Genomic DNA, 14,744 nt, shown 5'->3' on the forward strand with positions numbered 1-14,744 from the left:
TTCAAAAATATAAATGCCTCATAGGAAAAAACCCATTAGAGACAATTCAAAAATGACAAATAGATGGTCAATATACACAAAAACTTCCATCTCTATAAATCAAATAAATTCAAATTAAAACTGTCTGACATTATTTTAGACTTTAGACTGAGAAAAAATGTAATTCAGGTACTCAAAGTTGACAATGAAATAAGCACACAAACAGCTATAAAGAGGGCAATTCTGTCCAAACCTGATGGAAAACAATTTGGCCTTTCACCAGTTAGTCTGCTTCTAGGAATACAGAAAAAGGAAAAATGCCCCCAAGTACACGGTCACGGATATGCATCACATCATAATTAGAAATAAACTGTTCAACAAAAATGAAAGACTGCATAAATTGCAATACCATGTTTCAAAGATTATGTAATGCCCATAAATAAATGTAAACCACAGAAAATTAAGAAGGATTCAGGATTCAAAATTGTTTAGTTTTATAGAAAAGATGTGGCGTGTGCAGATGTGCGTAAAGATTTCTAGGGGAAAGACTAAGAAACAACCAAAATATCAGCAAGTGTACTTGGCTAACAGAAAGAAATCCTTATTCCTTTTTTCTTTTATAGTTTTAAATTTCTTACAGAAATAGAAAAATATATGTTCTTTTCTAAAGTTCACAATTACCACTAGCCATAATGTATGACTCCTCTTAGACCTTAAGTCCAAACTGAGCTGTGAAAACACTAAAACCCCAGTGAAGCTGAAATGGAGCAGGACCCTGTGGTCCTTCCCCCCGTGTCCTCTGCCTGCCTTTTGTCTGTGGAAAAACTTTAGCCAAAGCATAAGTTTAATCAGAAAAGTGAGAAAATACAGAAGCAAAGGAAAACAGTCAACCAGGACAAAACAACAGTTTAGTCATTAAGCAGAGTCAAGGACCTTAGTTCCTCCTCACCGGCTACAGATAATATTCTGAGCCACATCCTGTGAGCTGTCTTGTAGATACTGAAACCCACCAGGTGGAAGACGTCAACTACATGATGACCAGACTGTAGCTGTGACATAAGCTGCCACAGTTCCGAAAACTGGCCTCAAGGAAACGGGAACAAACCGACCCTGGGACTGAAGATTAACTGTACTTAAAACAATCAAGATGACGCTGATCAGACCACCAGTGACCAATTTCAAGATGACTGTCAGAGCTGACTGTGCTGTTTCTGCATGCAGCCCTCTCCATCTGTCTATGAAAGCTCTTGCCCACTGAATGTCGGGGTGGGGAGGGGGGAGTCGGCCTTCGGACAGGCATCTGCCCTCCCCCCCATTGCCAGCATCCGAAATAAAGCAAACTTTCCTTTCCACCAACCTTGCCTCTTTATTGGTTTTTGAGCGGCGAGCAGCCCGACCCCACTTTCGGTTACAAGGTCATTCGTATAAAAGTCAGTAAGCTAGTTACTGGCATCATTTACAAGTTTAGAAAACAGATGAAATTTGAGAAAAGCAAATACCCAATGAAAAGATGAAAACTCAGTTTTTCTCTACAAAATGGGCCTCATCTCTGGGCAGCACTTGCTGGCTGGGCTCATTTCAGCTTTCCTGGGGCAGTGAGAGGGGGACACAAGGAAATCACTAAGGTACCTCAGACTTTACAGACAGATGGTAATCATGGTCAACATCTAACCCCTTTTTAAAAGTTAATACTGAAATAACAATGCCAATGGGAGGAGTGGCTTGAAGCAGTGGCCAGCCTCAACCTTCCATCAGAATCACCTGGAGCACTTGTTTAAACACCATCCCCAGAGTTTCTAATTTTACAAAATTGGTTTAGAATGAGTGCGGGGCAATTTGCATTTCTAACAAGCTCCCCGGTGACCAGGACGCTGCAGGTCTGAGCGCCATACTTTAAGAACAGCCACCCTAAAGCTTGGTAACAGAGATGTTTCACTTGCATCATCTCCAACAGCAAGAACTTTTAAGAACTTCCCTTGAGAAACTCCTGTCTACAAAAACAAAGGTGTGTTTGGAATCGCCTTTTCCCTGCATTTAAGAACAAGTATCCACATCGAAGCAGCTCAGTAGAGCAGTTACATACAGGGTGAACAAGGGCTCGGGAGCCAGACTGCCTGGTTTGGGATCCTGCACCACCACTCACTAGCTGCATGATGGTAGGCAACTTACGCAACCTCTCTGCTTCAGTGCCTTCAGCTCCTTCCCCTCCAGAGGGAAAACTGGAAATGGGTGCCTACCAAAATCAGTGAGAAGTCTTCACCTTCCCATTTCCATGCATACACACTTTGAAAATCCACAAAGAGAAGATGCTTCAAGTGTTCCTTGCCCTGCCTGAAGTTCGCCCACTTTGCTGTTATTTACGTTAACCACCCCCCCATATTCCTTCTAGGCCCCTCTCTCCTTAAGGGCCACCATATGACCAAGAGATGTAGCTACACACCCTGAATACACCACAGTCAAAACAAGCACTGGAGCTCCCATCCCCTGGGGATCCCATAGGCTGTCCCATAATAAAAGGAAATATCAGAATTTGGGAAAGATGAATGGGTTAGGGTCCAGTAACAAAAAATCTAATAATCACCCAAGTGTAATTACAGTCCACCTAGTCAGTAGTTCCAGCTACTAGATGGAAAACTTTAGTTAAAAGCTTCAGCTCTCTGAGCCATTTTCCATCTGTAGGTTTCCTCCCAGTTTAGGGACCTGTCAGTTTCAGGACCCTAGGACTCCTGGGCAGGACCACCTGCATCAAGACCATGCACTGCTTCTCTGAAGGCTAGTGATCTGGATAAGACCCCACAGGCTCCAGGGACCCCATCCCCTGAGTGGTCCTCAAAGGTGGAAATGAAACATTAACAATAAGGAAACGGCTGGTCATATATAATACACATTCCAGTCGTGGCTGCGAGTCCCAGGCAAATGCAAAACATGTTCAACAACAGTGTCCCCGTTCATTAAATACAAAAGAGTGATTTTTACCCACAGGAAATTTGCTACCAGTAGGTACCAGGACACACAGTGAGAGATGCACACGGAGAGAGGGAGGCAGAGAGACGTGGTCATAGACACAAGGACAGAGGGACCGGGTGGAGGTGGAACGCAGCTGCCACATAAGGAAGACGGGAAAAGGTGGGGGCGTTATTGGAAGATGGCAACGGTGCAGGGCGCTAATTAGATAAAGGAAGCTGTTCATAAGCTGCTTGCTTGGGGGGGCGGGGGGGGAAGCGTGCAGTTTTAGTTCAGAACTGCGAATTCCTGAGCAGTACTGGGCAAGCGGGATAAGTGTGGAGTGCGCAGGGTCCAGTCCGTTCTCCCACTGGGCGGTGACTCCTCCCGGGCAGCCTCGGTTCTCTACTTCCCCCCTCCTGCTCGCCCTGCTCCCGGACGCTGCAGGCTGGCGGGGCGGCAAAGCAGGGAGACTGGTGCCCAAGCCACCAGGTCTCCGGGTCCCCCTTCCCCGGCCCTGCTCCCGCCCGCCCAGTGTTCCCGGGCGCAGGCCGAGACCAAGTGGCCGGCGTGGGGAAGCCCCACCGACAGCAAAAAGCCGTCCTCGGCCCGCCAAAGGCGCCGGCGGCGTCAGGCACTGGCCCCCCAGCGGCGGGATGTTGCAGCTCAGGCGGAGCGCGCACCGTTAGAACACGGAGGAGCAGAGGTTCGCCTCCTGCAGCGGGCTAGACGGCACCGTCCGGGACACTGGCCGCTCCTGGAGGCGCCGGCAGGGATGCTGGAGACCGGGCCGCCTCGCTGGTCCGCTGGGCGGGAGCCCAAGAACCACCTGCTTCTGGGAGGGGAGCGCCCACGGCCCACCGGTCCCTGCCTCCCGGGGTCGCCTCGGGGGCGTCCGCTACGCGCCGCTGCCTCAGCTGCTGGGAGCCGGGTGTGGGGCGGCGGGACGAAGGGGCGGCCAGGCGGAATCTGCCTGGAGCCACAGGGAGGTACGAGGCGAGGGGCCAGAGCAGTTGATGGAGACGGGTAAGCCAACTGCGCAGCACAGCGGGTCGGCACCCAAACGCCCACTTACTCGCACCTGGCTGCAAACTCTACCAAAGTGCTTACTCTGAGACCAGGCACCGACCCAGAAGGTGGAGAGAGGGGAGGCGCAGACTCTGCTCTCCTCTGCTGCTCTGAAACACCCCCTGTCTTCAGGGAAGACCAGGAGAAAGATGGCACAAGGCATTAGCAGCCCGCCCTCATCACGACCAAACAAGGGTTTGTAGGAGGTTCTCCAGCTGTAACCAAGCAGGACCCTGTGGGGCCTTCCTGGGACAGACACACACACACACACCCTTATGTCCTCTGCCTGTCTCGTTTGTAGAAAAGCTTTAGTCTCCCAGGCCTCCCCTGAGTTACAAAAGGCTGGCTCCGAAATTAACCGTTGAAAGAATGTGAACATGTAATGACAAAAAAAATTTAAACAATAGGTCAGCCACGTTACAGTCACAGAACCTTTAGTTCCTCCCCAAAGGACACAGATAGCACCTGGCACACATTCCTCAGTTGTTTGGCACATACTAAAACCTCTTGCAGATGGAAGAAGTTAACTGCATGATGACCATGAGCAGGTAGCCTCCAGACCTGCTGGAGCCTAAGGACTGATGTTGATAACCCCTGTGACACCACTGTGTTAACTCACCGTCAACCAATCAGAGGACAGTGCACGAGCTGACTGCTGTACTGTGGAAGAAGAATGCCGCCTGCCATATCAGTAAACTAAGAATATTGGGGCGTCAAACCCTCAGCCACTGCAGCCACCCCCAAGTGTGCACCCTGAGGGGATTCAGGATGGAGAAAAAGAGGATACTGGTCCTAGATAGTTGATGTGCATGTCAAAGGAGTGATTTCAATAAGCCCAGACTCTTGCATCTTCACATACATAGGAAAACGCTAGGGAATTCCCTGGCGGTCCAGTGTTAAGGCTCTGCACTTTCACTGTTGTGGACACAGGTTCAATCCCTGGTCAGGGAACTAAGATCCCACAAGCCTCACAGAACGGCCAAGAAAAAAAAAAAAGTGCTAAATTCATTAACTTCAGATGTTTGGTCTTCTTTAATTAACAGCAATCTTTTGATGCTCTGACTACCTGGTTTTTGTTGCAAAAACTCCTATATATCCTGCCTCCTCCATTACCTCCTGGGAGCAGACCCTTGGAGCTATCTCTGAGCTACAGGGTTTAAGTCCTCAGCAAGTCGGCTGAATAAAAGATGATTCTCAAGTTAGTACCCTGGACTCTCTCCCCCACCTTGCCTTTAAAAATCCTCCCCTGAAATCCATCAAGGAGGATAAACCTTTCTCTGCTCAGAACTTGGACACTTCGGTTTATCTGGCATCACTGTGCCTTGGGTACGGGAACTTGGGTTTGACAACACAGCCTGAGGCCAACACAAAGCAGGATTTAGCCCAGATTATGTTTGTAGAGCTACAAAGACTTAAAGAAAGGTAGAAAATTAGGGGAGCTCAGATGATTTTGGAAGATGAATGCATGATGTCACTGGGGACAGCCTTTTGGCATCTCACATGTTACATTGTGCGAGGGACCTCTATAAGCTTTTTGCTGCCCTTGAAGATTGGGAAAGGGGAATACTGGGAGAGAGAGCCTGCCATATGATTTCTTTCATCGCATGCTCAGAGCCTAGATAAATAACAATGGCACATGTTACAGAAAACAGGTCATGTGCATTTCTGGGGACCTTACTTCCATTTTAACTCTAACAATGCCCTATTCAAGAAGGTATTATTATCCCTATTGTACAGATGAGAAAAATGAGGCTCAAGGACAGCACTTGTCCAAAGTCTTTGAATTAGTAAATAATGAATCCTGATTTGGACTCAAGTCTGAGTCCAATATGGTCTGTCTCACTGGTGGATGGACAGTGTGTGTGGAAATTACCTAGAATACATGGTTTGAATGAATGACTGTAGGATTGAATGAACAAAATCTTGGGCTTTCACTCATAAGTGTTTAGTTATTTGTGTGGCTATCTTACCAGCTCAGCAGTTTCTCTTCCCTTTCACCCTAAATGAAGGAAGATCAAAGTTCTTGATGCTTATAACAAGATCCCATTATTATTCTTTAATACTTACCCATATACCTTGGTTAAAATAGTGTTATTAATAATGGCTTTTAGCTTCAGTTATGCAAGATGAATACGTTCTGCAGAACTGGTGTACAGCAATGTGGCTTTAATAGACAATATTGTACTGTGTATTTTAATTTGCTGAGAGAGTAGATCTTAAGTGCTCTCAACATAGAAAAAGAAAATGGTTAAGGTGTGAAATGGTTATGTTGACTGGCTTGGTTGTGGTGAATATTTCTCAGTGTAACATAAATCAAGTCATAAGACTGTACATCTTAAATATGTACAAGTTTTGATGGTCAGTTATACCTTAATAAAGCTGGAGGGAAATGACATTTAAAGAATGCCTTAAAAGGAACTTCCCTGGTGGTGCAGTGGTTAAGAATCCGCCTGCCAACACAAGGGACACAGGTTCGATCCCTAGTCCGGGAAGATCTCACATGTCGCGGAGCAACTAAGCCCATACACCACAACTACTGAGTCTGCACTCTAGAGCCTATGAGCCACAACTACTGAAGCTCGCGCGCCTAGAACCTGTGCTCCGCAACAAGAGAAGCCACCGCAATGAGAAGCCTGCACACCACAAAGAAGAGTAGCTCCTGCTTGCCACAACTAGAGAAAAGCCCCTGTGCAGCAGCAAAGACCCAACACAACCCCCCCCAAAAATGCCTTAATGTATTCAAACATTTTTTATAAATCAAACATATAAGAATGGCAAAATGTTGATAATTTTCAACTGATAGGCATGATGGGGGTTTATTATACTACTTTTTTTTTTTTTGGCCACACCACGCAGCATGTGGGAGCATGTGGGAGCATGTGGGAGCACGTGGGATCTTAGTTCCCTGACCAGGGATTGAACCCGGGCCACAGCGGTGAAAGCACCGAGTCCTAACCACTATACCACCAGCGAACTCCCTGAAAATTGTAATTTTTCAATTACCTACTTTCTGGTGTTAGCTCTTTCTCAGATAATGCAATCTACAACCTACATAATCAGTCCTCACCTGATTTAGAGCTCTCTTTGACATTCCCTACATTTTCCAGCCCTGCAAATGCTCAACTACTAGTTCTACTTCAAAAGATGAAGAGATTTCTTGCTAAAGTTGGACGTCTAGTGACTTCCTTTGTCAGGCTTCCCCAAACTGTTCTCTCCAGTCGCCACAACTATCTCAGGACCATAATTAGCTGTCTCCAAACGGCCACATACACTCAGTCCCTTCAGCTTCTGCTGTCTTTTTTTAAACTAAGATCTTTTGAGACTTCTCAGCATTCTTTTCTGAACATTAACTAATAAGGTGTTTAAAAGACATATTGAAAAAATCAGTGTTAAACTGTACAGAGAAGACTGGGTATGAAGCCAGGGGACCAGTGATCTAGATGCTTCACTTATTACCTAAATGTCTCAGGTCTAAAATGGGAAATCCCCACTCTTCCTACTTCCTATAGTGTTATTTTGAGCCGTAGAATTTGTGCATGCACTTTGTAAAAACCTAAAATCTAAGGCAACATACAAATAAAAGGTTTGGTTTTTTTTTTTCATTTTCTTTCATTGAACAGATGTTTAGGGAGTGCCTTCTAGGTGCACGACCATTAGGCGAGGCACAGAGCTTACAAACATGGGGGAGATGTCATAAGACTTCTTTCTGCACTTGTTTACTGATCTTAAATGGTTCAACACTATAACTAAAAAGACAATAACGAGTGTTAAAGAGGATGTGGAGAAACTGGAACCCTCATACATTACTGGTGGGAATGTAAGATGGTACAGCTGCAAAGTTACCATATAACCCAGCAATTCTACTCCTAGTTACCTACCCAAGGTAAATGAAAACGTATATCCACTTAGATACGAATGTTATAGCAGCACTATTCATAAAAACAAAAAAGTGTATTGGGGGTGGGGGAAACCAAGTGTACATCAGCTGATGAGTGGATAAATAAAATGTGGTATTACATGCAATGGAACACTGTTTGGCAAGATAGACATACTGATGCATGCTATGATGTGATCCTTTTGAATGGAATTCAGAATGTCAAGGGCCTTTCAGTAATTGAAAAAGCAATTACTTTGGGTCCCTGCCCTGGCCCTCCCAGATTCAGCTAAACCTTAGGACCTTTACATTCATGAGAGAAGGGGAATCACCCTTGGGGTATTAGCTCAAGACTGGGACCCCTTATTCAGTGGTCGCTTATTTCTCTAAACAATTAGATCAGACTGCTAAGGGATGGCCTCCTTGCCTACGGGCAGCAGCAGCTACTACAACTCTGCTAAAGGAGGCTGAAAAGTTAACGTTTGGTCAGCCAGTCACTCCGTGGACCCCATGTCAGGTTCAGGCTTTAATAAGTTCTAAGGGAACAGAATGGCTATCCCCTGAAGGTCAAGTTCAGGCTATGCTTTTAGATAACCCAGTGGTTACCATAAAAACCTGTCACACACTAAATCCGACTACCCTGTTACCCACAGAAACAGGGCCTCTGGAGCCTGACTGTACAGAAACCACAGACATGATCTATTCCAGTCGCCCGACCTAGGAAGTGAGCCTCTCCCAAACACAGAAGAGGAATGGTTCACAGATGGGAGCAGCTTCATAAGAGAGGGAAAAAGGCTGGTGGGACCCACAGTGACCTCCCAGACCCGAGTCATAGAGGCACGAAGCCTAACCCCAGGGACTTCAGCCCAAAAGGTGAGCTGACAGCACTCACCTGAGCATTGGAGCTCGGGACAGGGAAGATCTTAAATGTTTACACAGACTCCCGGTATGCATATGCCATCCTACACACACACGGGGCTATTTGGAAAGAAAGGGGTATGCTTACTGCAGAGAATAAGCAGGTAAAACATGGCTTAAACATACTGAGAGTCCTAAAAGCAGCTCGTTCTTCTGGGAAAAGTGACAGTGATTCACTGTAGGGGTCATCAAACAGGGAATGTGGAGATTATAAAGGGAAACGACAAGCAGAAGCAGCCACCAGAAGGGTGGCCCTAGAACCAGTAACTTGGTAATTACCCTCATACCGCAGAGGCCAGATCCACCCAACTACTCCTCAGTCTATACAAAGGAAGCAGCAGACAAGCCCAGAAGTGGGGCTTCACTATGTAACCCAGCAAGACCCTATGGAGCCTTCCAGGACAGATGCCCACCCTCCTCTCCATGTCCTCTGCCTGCCTCTTGTTTGTAGAAAAGCTTTAGTCTCCCAGGCCTCCCTTGAGTCACAAAAGGCTGGCTCAAGAATTAAAGATTGAAAGACTGCGAACATGTAGTAAAAAAAAAAAAAAAAAAAAAAAAATTTAAACAATAGATCAGCCATAGAGCAGTCACAGAATCATTATTTCCTCCGTGAAGGACATAAATTACACTGTCTGATGCAAATCCCTGAGTTGTTTTCTGATACTAGAACCCCCACCAGATGGAAGAAATTAATTGCATGATGACCATGAGCACATGGCACCCAGACCACCTGGGGCCAGAGAACTGATGTTAACCCCCGTGACACCCCGTTACCTCACCATTAACCAGAGGACTGTGCACCAGCTGATCATGTACCCTGCGAATCTCTCCCTCACCCTGCCTTTAAAAAACCTTCCCTGAATAAAGACGCAGACGTAGAAAATGGACTTGAGGACACAGGGAGGGGGAAGGGTAAGCTGGGATGAAGTGAGAGAACAGCAGTGACATATATACACTACCAAATGTAAAATGGATGGCTAGTGGGAAGCAGCCGCAGAGCACAGGGAGTTCAGCTCAGTGCTCTGTGACCACCTAGAGGGGTGGGATAGGGAGGGTGGGAGGGAGACGCAAGAGGGAGGAGATATGGGGATATATGTACATGTATGGCTGATTTACTTTGTTATAAAGCAGAAACTCACACACCACTGTAAAGCAATTATACTCTAATAAAGATGTTAAAATGAATATGATTTCCCAGAAATCCATTGGGGAATCCCAGTTTTCTGAGCATTAGCCGCTTGTACTCTTTATATGCACCTGTAATAAATGCTACACCTTTCTTCATCACAACTTGGTGTCAGTACATTGGCTTTATTGTGCGAAGGCAAGCTGACCCTAATTCAGTTTGGTAACGGAGATCTAGGAGGCCTTGGGGGGCTACTTAATGAACATGAGCAATACTTCTTTCCCCAAACTGCAGTTTGTCAAGCCATCAGATAGTCTCATCAAGGAACTCACTACAGGCGGGACGCTCTATATAACTGGTTAGTTGAGTTCATGATAACACCCGGCATAAAAAGTATAGTCATTCTGATAGTTGAGACGCGCACCATCTGCACAATGAACATCCCAAACACCAGACCCCCCAGAGCCCCCCAGATAAAGCCCATTCAGACCAGAGGGACATATTCTGGAGAAGAATGGCAGACTGATCTGTCATGCCGAGAGCACAGGGCAACTTCAGGTATCTCTAGGTGCTAGTGGGCACGTGTTCACGGTGGGTAGAAGGGTTCCCCACTAGAACTGAAACATTAGCCAAAGTGGCTAAAGTATCACTAAAAGACATAATCCCCAGGTTTGGGCTCCCAGGATCCTTACAAAGTGCTAATGGCCCAGCATTCCTGTCTCAAGTGACAAAGGGGATAACAAGTGCCCTGGGCATAAAATGGACTTTTCACTAAGCCTGGAAACCCCAATCATCAGGGAAAGTAGAGCGGTCCAATCAACCCTTAGAAGGAACCTTGGTCAAGCTATGCCAGGGGACTCAAAAAATTTGGATTAAATTACTCCCAATTGAGCTGCTCCACATTCCGTTAACCCCAAGGGATAATTTAAAGTCAAGTGCAGTTGAGCTCACCTTCAGTAAACCCACTCCCCAAGCGCAGGAGCCTCCTTGAACTGGAACGACTCGAGTGTGACGTCCATGAAATGGAACGACTCGAGTGTGTCCTCCAGATAGGAGACACCGTGGTAACCAGGTGCTGCCCGCACCCTCCGACCTGCCCCCCACCCCTTCCGGCCAGAGGACCAGGTGTATCTGAACACCTGGAAAAGCTGCAGCCCCGCGATACCAGCGACTTCTAAGAGGAACGGACCCCACTTAGTGATGCTACGCACCCACCCGCCCGGAAGCCGCTGGGCGTCACTCCATGGGGACACGACACTCGCGTGAAGGGGGCCCCGGAGCCCCAACCTCCAGAGGGACAACCTGGGGAAACGGACCCCCCTGATTACTCGTGCGAACCCCTCTCTGACCTAAAGCTTCTCTTCCGAAAAATCAACAAAAGTCTCTCTCAAAAGAGCAGACGACTAATTGTAGTAATCAACTGTGCTCAGAGGGGAGCTAGTGACCTTGGCCGGGGGAACCATATACAACACTGACATCATAAAAAAGCTAACAGCCACCCTGGCCACAGCGGCCAGCGAGACCGGCCCGGACTTCCAGATGTGACAAAAGTCCGCCGACTCACTGGCCGGTATGGTCCTGGGGGACCGAGTTGCCCCGGATCATCCTTAGCTTCCCCGGGGAGGAGGGGGGCGGGGGTCTGTGCACCGGGCAGCACGTGGAGCTGTTTTCACGTGGACGCACGCGGCCTAATTGGAGGAGGCGCGCACAGACCACTGGGAAGGCCGCCTGGCTGCAGAAACCAGGCCGTCTGACCTGGTGAACACTTCTGGAGCGGGGGAAACGCCGGCCACCCTCACGCCGCTGGGGCTGGGCCTTTCCTGGGCCCCTTAATGACCCTCCGGATCTATAAAACTCCAGACAGCGGTCACTCACGGACGCAACAGTTAGGGCTGGGGCCCCGGGGAGCCACCAGACACGGCTACAGGCGTTGGGAGACGTCCTGCTCCTCCCCCCGGGGCCCGACGACCCCACACTCAGCAGGAAACAGCTCCAGGAGCCGAACCTGCGCCCCTCAGCACCCCTCAGGAACGAGGCGCAGGACGGAAGCCAGAGGAGGGACGTGTCACCGGCAAAGCCCATCAACAAGTCCCGGGGAGGAAACACAGAATCTGGGTCGTAAAATAAAATCTTACCTTTTTTCTCTCCCTTTGTGCTTAGTCGAGTTTCACTTGCTCCCAGGTCGCCCCGTGCGGAGGCCTCGCTGCCGACCGTTCAGACCGGAGTCTGCCCTGCAAGATGGCCGCCAACGCCTCACTCGACGGCCCGTGTGCAGAGCCGCTGCGCACGGCACTGCGAGCTGGAGCCGTGAGCAGCGCGGCTGAGCCCGCCCCTCGAGAGCCCCGCCCCTCGAGAGCCCCGCCCCCTCCCCGCCGACAGGAGCCCGGAAAAGCAGCCCTGCTGGTTTGGGGCGGCGAACGTGTACTCTAGACCACGAGCTCTTATCTCTCCATGATCTAATCAAAGAATAAACCTCTCCTGTCCTTCTGAACCAAACTAAGTCTCATTCTGTTGGTACGAGCAACACGGGGCGGAAGGACTCCTGTTGGGGTCTGACTCGGGAGGGTCAGTACTAGAACCGGAAGCAATCAGACCCCCTTCTGCCCAGTAACGGGGTACTGACATCTCCCAGAGACCTAGATGAGGGAGAAGCAGTGGACTGGCTAAGAAAATTATTGGTTTCTTAGATGTGAGTGCAGTCTGCATCGTTCCCTTGAAAAGTGATTATTTACTCTTGGAAACTTGCGCCTGCCCTCCTGATAGAAGCCAGGTGAGGTTTATAGACTTTCTTGTTCTATCAGGTCAGAGACTTAAAGAAACAGACACTCAGGAACCTCTCAGAGGTGGGATTCTGGAAGAAAATCCGTTGTCCGGGAGACCCAGGCTCACACGAGACCCAGGAGCCAGCAGCATCAAGAGTTTTCTCCTTCAGACGCCCCACCCTACTGACCTGAGCCCCAGCAAACGCCCCTGTCACTCTAAACGGAGTGATTTAGACTTGAGACTTGGCGACTGGCCAGGGGAATGGAGCCTGACGCAGGTGATGAGACCCTCCTGGGGATGAGGTTTTCCTACGAGGACGGGTCTCCTGAAGGTGATGGGTAGAGATTCACGTGAGAGTTGAACAAGGGCCCTCAATAAAAAAACCAGGGGCAAGAGGAATGGTGTGGACCTTGGGGAGTTCCCACGAAGGGATCTTTCTGCAAAAGGCCCAGTTCTTTAAGTGATTTCCCTTTTAGAATCTGGGAAAAGACAAGTTGTCAAAAACTTTAGCTATTTCCCTTCTGCACTGAAATAAATACCCTTTTGAGTTTATTCCAGCTCTTGAGTTAACTGAATTAGAATATCCCTGCCCAGTGCAGTGCTGCAGAGACCAGGAAATGAACTCAACAGTATTTGAGTGGACAGACCCATCAGGACCCTCAGTCTTCAATCCTCTCTCTGCTTCCCTCCTTCAACATTCCACCCACTCTGAAGAAAGAATCTGGTCTTGTTTGTGTTGGGAAATATTCATAGTCAGATGGCAAAAGGATAACGCAAGACATAAAGTTCATTTTCACTCCTTTGTCGTTTGTTGATGCAAGGCTCGTGCAGGGTCAAAGTCTGATCAAGGAAATGATTGAAGATCAGCAAGGTAGGGTATTTCCAGGCTAGTTTTTGAATGAGGGGAATCTAGGGATTTGGAGAGCAAACCCTGAGAAGTGAGGGCAGTGGAGAGAGGGCTCTGGAATGAACTTGCATGAGTCACTGGCAGCAAACCTTAGCAGTGAGGGCTGCAACTGTCCGATGTCCCAGCCATCAGCCCACCTGTCTGCAGAGGCCAGCTCATTCTTTCTTATTGTAATTGTGCCCTCCTTCCCTTGGTTTTTACACAAAGACTCATAGTTCTCTATCCCGTGCCTGCCTGTAAGGAAGGATTGTGAGTTCCCAACCCTAAAATACTTGGAATTCGTCGGATAAAAGATCCTGCCCTTATTTCTCTACCTACAGAGTGCAGTTTTCTGTAGGAGAGGAAAGGTGGTGTTTTCTGCTCGTATAAAGAAAAAATAGTAACCAAAACCCCTTTCAAATCAAAGTATTTTTCTTGAGTCAAAAGCATCTCCTGAGCCTCCAGCCAAGTCCATGAAAAGGCTTTGTTAGATGATCTAAAGCTACCAGGGTTCATAAAGGTCATCATATCATTCACACTGCGCTTGAGAAGTCTGTCCTTTCTCTGCTTCTCACATGCAGAGGAAATTGAGTGAGAAATTTTCACGTCATTTCTACCCTACCCACGCTCTTTTCTTTCTGACTTAATGAATATAGTCACCCAGAAGATAATCAGTCATGTTAACGTCTCTTTTACTGTGAAAGTGTTATTATTAAATTCATAGTAATGTGATCACATAATATTTTAGAGAATATGAATAACTGAAAGTCAATTCTTTTCTTCATGGTCAGAAGGCTGATGCCTTTCCATCCACCTCCCAATATTTCTACTGGACAAAGGTGACCATGAATCATCACCACAAACCACAGAGCCAGCAGCCAGAACACTGTCCTACCCATTCTCACTTAGAAGTGAGCAGAAGACTCTTTTAGATCCCAGTTAACAAGTATAGAAGGGGTGGCAGAAATTTAAAAAATTACCTTGAGGTAAACATCACAGTAATAATAGTTGCAGGTAAGAATAATGCTAAAATTAATAGACAAAAATATGAGAAACAGGATATTGGCATAGACTGAAAGTATATCCCCACAAAACCCCTAGTAAGCTGGAAGGGAAATAGTAAATTCACAATGGAGAAACCTGTGATTGAGTTAATATCACCAATGCTGAAACATATCTACATCATG

The 14,744-nt window shown here is 47.6% G+C and overlaps 1 long non-coding RNA gene across 2 annotated transcripts in view; it reads right to left on the bottom strand.

Annotated features, from left to right (window-relative positions):
• LOC307176739 overlaps positions 1 to 12,268 on the bottom strand; it is a 35,125-nt gene extending 22,857 nt beyond the window's left edge. For both annotated transcript variants that reach the window (XR_013824876.1, XR_013824877.1), the window contains exon 1: positions 12,044 to 12,268. This is a non-coding gene — a long non-coding RNA (uncharacterized lncRNA). The remainder of the gene's footprint in view (positions 1 to 12,043) is intronic.
• Positions 12,269 to 14,744: the final 2,476 nt, after the last annotated feature.

This window comes from Stenella coeruleoalba (genome assembly GCF_951394435.1).
Source record: "Stenella coeruleoalba genome assembly, chromosome: 18".
NCBI classification, from domain to species: Eukaryota; Metazoa; Chordata; class Mammalia; order Artiodactyla; family Delphinidae; genus Stenella; species Stenella coeruleoalba.